The sequence below is a fragment of the Engraulis encrasicolus genome, chromosome 22 (assembly GCF_034702125.1).
Source record: "Engraulis encrasicolus isolate BLACKSEA-1 chromosome 22, IST_EnEncr_1.0, whole genome shotgun sequence".
NCBI lineage: Eukaryota > Metazoa > Chordata > Actinopteri > Clupeiformes > Engraulidae > Engraulis > Engraulis encrasicolus.
Window position 1 is genome coordinate 9,822,104 of NC_085878.1, and position 8,636 is coordinate 9,830,739.

At 39.4% G+C, this 8,636-nt stretch overlaps 1 protein-coding gene across 2 annotated transcripts in view; it reads left to right on the forward strand.

Moving 5' to 3' along the window:
* The first annotated feature begins 4,546 nt into the window (after positions 1 to 4,546).
* sox6 (SRY-box transcription factor 6) overlaps positions 4,547 to 8,636 on the forward strand; it is a 241,712-nt gene continuing 237,622 nt past the window's right edge. For both annotated transcript variants that reach the window (XM_063188925.1, XM_063188926.1), the window contains exons 1-2: positions 4,547 to 4,881; positions 7,560 to 7,668. The gene's annotated coding sequence lies outside the window, so the exon portion shown is untranslated. The remainder of the gene's footprint in view (positions 4,882 to 7,559; positions 7,669 to 8,636) is intronic.

Sequence of the window (8,636 nt, forward strand, 5' to 3'; positions counted from 1 at the left end):
AATCAAGGCGAAAATGTCATAATGGATTTGGTTTTTCCCTCCAACCACTGACACTTAAATGCTCTCTCCCTTGTGTTTCTTGCCACATAATAAGTGGCAGTTTGTCATTTTCATGATTGATGACTTTCTGCGATCTCAAACGTCTGAAAAGGTTCCAGATAGCCCTGCTGCCTTTGTCCGGCCAGTGCAAATGACACTCAATTAAGACTTGTGGTGCTTGCTGCATCCATTTTGTGTGTGTGTGTGTTTTTTGTTATTATATTTGTTACATTTAGCAACCCATTCAGACTGTCTCTTACATGATTTTTGATTCTGCAACTGGAAGGTGGCTGATTGCATTCACACCAGTAATGAAATGAAATCACCATAGAATACAGACATGTAAGATATTCAGTGCTAGGTATACGTACTTGTAACAATACTCTCTCTCTCTCACACACACACACACACACACACACACACACACACACACACACACACACACACACACACACACACACACACACACTGAACACAATTTTGAGTTTGGTTGTGTACTGTGCAAGTACAATGACAAAGTTTCAAGTATTTACACTGCACAACATGATACTTTTACTATGCAGACGCTCATGTCAGTCACCAGGTGTTTATCTATCTGCCTATTTATATTTTTATATGTTTTTCCGTCGAAGTGCATGCTAAACCAGACAGATTTTTGTGAAGTGTTGTTTTCTGGTTCTCAAGTAATCACAACAAATCATAAAGCAGTTGGCGTAGTTCGTCTGACAGAACAGTGCTCGGTAATTAAACATGCAGAATTGGAGGAGAACACATGTTAATTTAATGTAACAAAAATGTTGATTTTTATGCAGTTGCCCTTAAAATATTAATAGAGTAGACGAGCATTTCAAGTTGCATCAAAGCCTCTCAACATATGCAAATGCGATGCACACTGCTTCCTCCCTAACAAGCTGCAGTTGCTAAGACCAACATGCCAGGCGTTAACCTTGTGCATCTGGCCCCCATCACATCATCTCACTGCAGCTTCTTAATGGCCTGATAGAAAGCCTGTTTATATAACAATAATAAGTGCACGACTGAGAGAGAGAGAGAGAGAGAGAGAGAGAGAGAGAGAGAGAGAGAGAGAGAGAGAGAGAGAGAGAGAGAGACCATCAGAACCATCCACAAAAATGGATATGGCACAATGGGCATTCTGCTTGGTCTGCATTCAGAGACAGTATTGCTGTGATGCTGTATTTTCACAATACTGTTACACTACAGTGTGGTTTATATCATAGCCTACAACAAGCCAGGGCAATGTACAAATATATATTTTTTAAATGATTTGAAAAATGATTAATATTCTTGTTCTGGGGGGAAAACGTCCAAGGTTTATATTATAGAATGCACATGGAACAGATCATTAAAACTAATATTGGAGAAGGATTATGCTTGGGTAACGTGAAATGCGCATAATATTGAAAATAAGGGAAATGGATTGCCTTAAATGGCATACATAACTTCAAACAGTGGGTAGTACCACTTGGTTGTATTTGGGTAGTTCCCAAATCGGACGATGGGTGGCGTCTGAGTCACACTAAACTTCATTCATCTCCCTCGGTAGCCTACCTGACAATGAGAGACAGAAGATGACCAAGAACAAAAAGTAGGCGCAGTAAGGCATGGATTTCTTTGATGTTGTTGGTTGTGAATTTTCTACTTTTATTAACTTGTTTAAACACGCAGGCGTTTTACGAAAGATGCCAATCCATCCAATAGATTAAATAAAACCATAAAATATGGTCATTAAAAAACAGTCTATTTTTTGAACATTAATTTTACATTGTCTTGCAACGTTTGCATATTTAGTGTGTAACGTATGAGGCGTTTGTTTCTCATTCACGGCGTAGACATATAACATTTTTCCGTATGTTGAAAATGTCTTCGGTGTGATTTTCTATGAAGTCACAAAACAGTCTACAAGTACAAAAGGCTGCAAACAGTATGTGATGGAGGTTAATAATGAATACTGGTCAGGACTAGATCATAAATTCGTCCCATTGATTTACTTTTTAATACTCTTGACCATCTTTAAGTCAGTATATAGGCTATACCAGAAATACAGCTGTGAAGGGGGAAAGTTCAAGTACAAATGGTTTATTGCCATAAAGCCAAAGCACTGTTTATTTCAATAATGTATCGCCACTTTGGCGAAGATGAAAAAAGATGGATGAAGATGTGAAGTGTGGATGTGGATATGATTTTCCCAGGAACAAAGGGAATGTGAAAATGAAAGACAGACAACAGCAAGAACAGATGTGATGAGATGTTGTGAAAGGATATCTATTCTGGCATTCTCCCTATGTCTTCAACTCTCTCTCTCTCTCTCTCTCTCTCTCTCTCTCTCTCTCTCTCTCTCTCTCTCTCTCTCTCTCTCTCTCTCTCTCTCTCTCTCTCCCTCCCCCTTAGCCCTATGTGACTTCATTGAACAAACAACATTTCCTTCTGCATCGGTCCCTGTCATTGTAAGTACAACACTCTATTATCAATGTAAACTATTGTTTCTTGTCCTTTGCATTATTGTTGGTCCTGTGCGTAATTGCGCATTACGCATGTAACTTCTTCGGATGGATTGTTTGAGTATCCACTTCGAAAAATGACTCTGGGAAATTCTAAGTTGTATTTTATGTACAAGGTATGTTTATTCTCCCTTCCATAATCATATGATACAGACAGTGTATTGAGATATGGAGAGCTGTCATTTAAAACTTGAGCACAGTCACCTACAGAACTATCAGTGCAGACTGGTTCATATACTCGAAGACTAATCTAAAACTTTTCTATATTGTGCATAGGCTTAAAAATGTATTCCTAAAACGGCATCAGTTTTCACAGTTGGTTGCTCTGATGCTATTAAAATTAATTTCCATTCAAATAGTCTCACAAATAGAGGTAATTATGCAAGTTGAAATAATCTGGTTCCTAACCTCTAGTGCAAATCCATATGGCTTGGATTAAGTTGTGCCTAAATGTTTTCAGTCTGTAACAATCTTGGCTTCATTGAGAGAAGGACAGAATCCGGACAAAAAAAGCTTCAAGTGCAAGTTACTGTAAGTGATGATCGATAGACATTAAAACAGTTGCAGTTGGGCTACTGAACAATTTCCTACGAACTACTGAATTGGCATGTCAGGACGCATATTTTAATTAAATAAAATAGTTCTCTGTTTGCAAGGACATTTTCCCCTGACCATGAAAAGTAGAGCTTATTTCAACCTGTAACGTTAACGTCAGCGAAGTTCTGTCAGTAATCAGTTTCAGGTAAGTAGCCTAAGCCATGCATGTTATTCACAACCATTTCAACAGAAAGAATGCTTCTCTAAATAAGCGTTAATATACGGACTTACGTGGCCCCTCTTGAATCGACGGTATCGTTACCTCATTTGGATTTTGCGTTTAATGGAATTCCATCGTGTGGATGAAGAAAAAGATCACGTAGCCTATTGGATTGAATGGCACTGAAATGCACCATTCAGTTGGCATCGATCGTCTACACACTTTACAGACTTCCCCCCCTCAAGTCGGTCCAGGTGTTGAATTTACCTTCACTCTCTGTGTCATCGTCTCTGTAATATATCTACAAACAAAACAATTTCCAACTGTGTGGATGACTTTTCAAGGCTGTAGTGTATCGATACCCCATACTCGAACCTCTGTGCTTTTGTGGTGCTGTTTGAAAGTATCCATTTCATTGGCTATACACTGCGACGCATATTTGGTCAATTTTATGTAATATGGGTGAAATAAAATATTCACAGTAATCTCGGTGACACTTAACCAAAATGCTAAGGTCAGTGCGTGTCTCATTGATTATAATTCAGTCACCGCTTGCCAGAGCGTTAATGGTGCAATTCACAGAAGCCACCAGCATCGGAGAGTGCAGATGGATAAAGAGATAGGTCAAGCCAGGGAGATAAACGATGTAAAAATTGAATTGACCTAATACTGCAGGGGAGGTGCGAAGGTGCTGATCAATTCCACCTAAAAGAAATGTTTGTGGAGAATATAACTCCTAAAACCCCGGCTGCTTGTGCCGAATTGAGTTGATTTAATAAGCATATTAATATCTGTATAATATCCATCTAATAACTAAAATAGTATTGACCGAAAATTGCCCAAAACGCAGAATCATTCTGATGAACGTCCATTCAACATTCTTTAAATTAAAAAATGGGATGTAAAAACAACAACCATAGCCTACTTATCACAAGTGTCAGTTAAGACTGTTGGTGATGTAGGCTATATGCATTATTATTTTCCATATGCTATTACGTCTTGTAAAACGCAACATTTGGCCTGGGAGGTAATATTGCATTGACCTCACCTTCAATTTTAATGTTAATTCAATAAAAGATACCTCTGTCCATGTGAGGAGAGAGACGCCTCGTTCCTTTGCGCGCGCCCTCTCTCTCTCTCTCTCTCTCTCTCTCTCTCTCTTGCATCTCTTGTCTGGGAGGGGGAGCCCTGCCTCTTTGCCTTCCTCAGATCAATGCCCTGGCCACTCACTTTCTGATGTTGCACGACGGGAAATGCTTTGAATAGTTGCGACATGGCCGCTCGCATTGATTGCCAAGATTGACAGCACTAACCATCGTCTTCTCTTGTTTCTCTGAAAGGGAGAGGGGAGACAACTACGATAGGTAGTAACAACAGCTCGTTGCAGTTTTGACAGTTGAACTTCGCTGTAAGGACGGGATTCCCTTTCTATGGTCAGGGGAGTAACAGTAGACTTTAGTTTCTTCTCTTTGCTTCGCAGATCACAGGCGTTATTTGTAATATTTCTTTTTCGGAACGGGATACGGTGAAGATCCGCGTGGTCTTTGGTACACTGACTCTATTCAGGTAAACTTGTTTTTTGGTTTTAACCTGTTGTCTCGTTATTGTGTTTACGTAAAATCAGCGCGCTTTCTGGCTTGTTTTGCTCCGTCTGTTACGGCATTGCTTACACATTATGACTAACTCTATTCAGGTTTTGCCTATGCCCTGTTATGCTGCTGTGCATTGCCGTTGCTGATATGGTCAGCTATCAATGTTTTTTTATTTTTGTTTGCATGCGTACGACTGTCTTATTTTTCTAGTCCTGTGGTGCTGGCTGTTAGCACCAGATATGGGCTTGCAAGCGTAAAAGACGCTTCTTTCCAGGGTTGCCAGCAAGAGTACGTTTTGTATCTTGTTATGTATGTTAAAGGCATGGCAGTTTTAGAAGTTAGCCAAACTTTCCATCGGTGCGCCCTTTTCGCCTTCGTATGATGTGTTATCTCTACCTCGTTTTATTGTGCGCCTTCGCAGTGGGCTACCAACAATTGCCTCAGCACCAACGGACTATTCAGTTGATGTGCAAGCATAATATTTAACACGGTCCAAATGTGCTGGTTGCAATTAGACCGTATGTAGTGACAAAAGTCACACGAAAATATGTGCTTATTAAGGCGAGGTTCGTGTTTCGATGCTGGGTGAACTTGCCTCCGTCGGAAGCAATTTCACTTTTGTCCACAAAGCGGTACTATTCATTGATAATAACGGACGTGTTTCGAGGTGCTGTGTTCTTGTTATGAAATACCGAGTTTTAGCTGCGAATAAACGTTCATTTGGAATAGTCAATACGTTGAACATTGGTGTAGCAGACACTGCGTTCCCAAAATGTGTTGTTAAGGAGTTGCACGAAAATATGGTTCATGCGCAAATTCAAAGGGTATGCACCTAAAAATCTCCTTGACTTAACTTTCACTTGAGGTCAGGCGAATTGACCGGAAAAGAATGCATAAGTCATAAATTAGGCTACAATCAACTCTTCATCTATACCGCCCAGCCAATGCAAAGACACATCCTGGACAAACAGGCTGCCTTAAACCGGCGAACTTTCTGATAATCGGTGCGTTGTAAGTAATCTTGTGTTCCTCCTGCTGAAAACGATTTCAAGTAGCCCAATTCCACGCGTTATATCCTCTACTTTGTTATACAGTCGTAATTTTGTATATCTAAATGTACATATTTTACTAAAAATATCATTTAAAAAAATCAATAGGCCTACATTTCTCAAAATGCTTGAGCAATAAAGAAGGCAATTCCCCCAGACAAATATCATGACAGTATCACCTACTCCAAGAGTTCCTATATGTAGAGATCAATTGCAACATTCCCCAAACTTTAAAAAATTATTCTCTTTGTCAGGTATTGATGAGGTAGGCCTAATCTTAAAATCAATCAAACTTTAACCCCAGTCAAATGCCTATCGAACCAGAATTATGCATCTTAGAGACATGGTATCCTAAACCAAGTATCTTGAAGCCGAGTTTTGTTTGAAAGATGATAGCCTACTTCTGATACAACTTTTCTAAAACTCCTCCTGAAATTATTGTCATGTGGTGTTTGTTTTAAATTCCAGACCCGCTGTGACCAACTGTTATAAACTGATAGATTTTTTAAAACTCACGTTTGAAAAATAGAGCGGAATTAAAAGGGGTAACGGTGAAAAGACAATACAATGACCACCCTCAGAAAGGAAAAATAAATTGCGTATTTTTTTCTGTAGCGCTGAAACAAGTTGGCTACAAAAGCTTTGTTGTTCTCCTGGGTGTAATTTGACACCTTAATTAAACACAGCTTAACTTTTCGAGTTTTTTTTCTTAGTTGGAAATTGTGTCCAGTCTGTAAGAATAACCCGGTGTCTAATAATACATTCTTGTCTTAAGTGAGAGGGGCTGTTTGAAAAACAATCCTCTGGCTTGTCCCACTGTTGGGGAGAAGTTGATCCCGTAATGGCATTTTGTTTTGAACAGTTGCTGTTAGCTCTGAGTAGAAGTTCCCTCATAAGGTAAGGTGGCACTGGAGCCCAATGGAAGTCTAAATGGCACATTTATTATTAGCCTGCCAATTCAGCACATTGTCCTGATTGCTATACAGGGATATGCAGCACTGTCTGGCCTCTCAATAGGAGACACTATTCACCACCGGCCGGTTTGCCTCTGACTGCTTGAATGTATTGAGAAAATGGACCGTTTGATTGACACTGTGTGATTGTTTCACCTAGCCTTTGAACTACACCGACCGTTAATTCAGTCGTGTGATAATTTACATGTTCCATTATACTCCAGGATTTTTTCAACGATTACTAATTTGTAATAACAATGAATTGTAGCCTAATAACCAAATTGCAGAAAAAAACTCCACGCGTAATTAAAAATAAATAAATCAACCCAAATCCTTTTAATAATTATTAAGAATTAATTTATCATCAATATCAGCCGTTATATTTGTCTTCAATTCCATGCTGTGGTGTTTATATGATAATTATGAATCCTGACAGCAGTTTGCTTAACTGCTTTTTCCATAGGAAATAATACCTATAGGCTAAGTTACCTATGCACAGCTCCATGTTTCTCCTACCCCATATATATATATTTTTTTTTTTTACATTTTATTCTAAGTGTTTTTAGAAGATGTTGTCATATTATCTACAGATACCTATTCCCCTGTATGAACTCGGATCTTACATGTACCCTCCCCCGTCTGTATTGTAGGGCTATCTGCACGTGGATTTGGGGAGGAACTTGTGGTTTTACGCGAGTGCAGTGCATTTCCTCGCTGGTCCGGCGGAGAGATATCGACGCGCTGACGCATGTGGTGCCGGTAAGTTGAAGGACTGGGATCAGAGCTTTTACATGCTGAAAACGAGTGGCACGTACTTTTTCCTTTAACGATGTCTAACTGGCTTAAATAGACCCCATATAAGGAGAGCGCAACGATGCGCACGGGCTGTTGTTTGATGCTTGATTTCAGAGAGATCGGCATGCTTCACCATAATCTGCCTTCAGCGACACTCACGCAGAACAACTGAAGCTGTATGCTCCAAAAGTTTACCAGTTTAGGGCAGTTTGACTGTTGTTCACGTCACATATGTCTTCAGTCATCTCTATACAATTTCAACAGAATCATAATTTATTTAAACCAGAATTCCAGAGAGAATATTTTCCGTCTTTGTTCCAGTTTGAAGCCCAATGACATTGGAGGGCTTGTCATATATTTATTTTACTTCAAAATGAATCACTGTCCGTTCTTTTAGTGGCACCAATCAAGGTTTCTCAGACCTGGTGATGCGTGAACATTTTGGCAGCAGTCACATTAGAGGTGTTTCAATCTGCTCAGGGGAATTGTCAAAGTTTTGGATGAATTTTAAAATGTTATTTCTCCTGCTGGGTTTGTGTTTTGCACACTGTAAATGTCAAGTGGCATCGCAAGGTTGAATGGCCTAGCTGATATTTGAATCATATAAGTGAATGTAGATGTCCCCCGTTGGGACGAGTGGTTCCTGGTTGGCATCTGTGGAATGCATTAGCAGTCAAGATTCAATCAGTAAATGAACACTGAATACTGATATTTTTTTGCATTTGCATTTGCATCTCTATGACTTATGGCCTGTGTGTTTATTAGACATATGTGTGGTGCTTTGTTTATTGGTTCACATCACCTGTGTGAGTTCAAGGTACACGTTATGTATTGCGTCTTTGGTTGTTAAGTCTGTTTTGCCAAAAAGATAATATTGAAGTTATTGGTGAAAACAGAACTACATGACTATTGAAATTCTTAGCAGTGGAGAC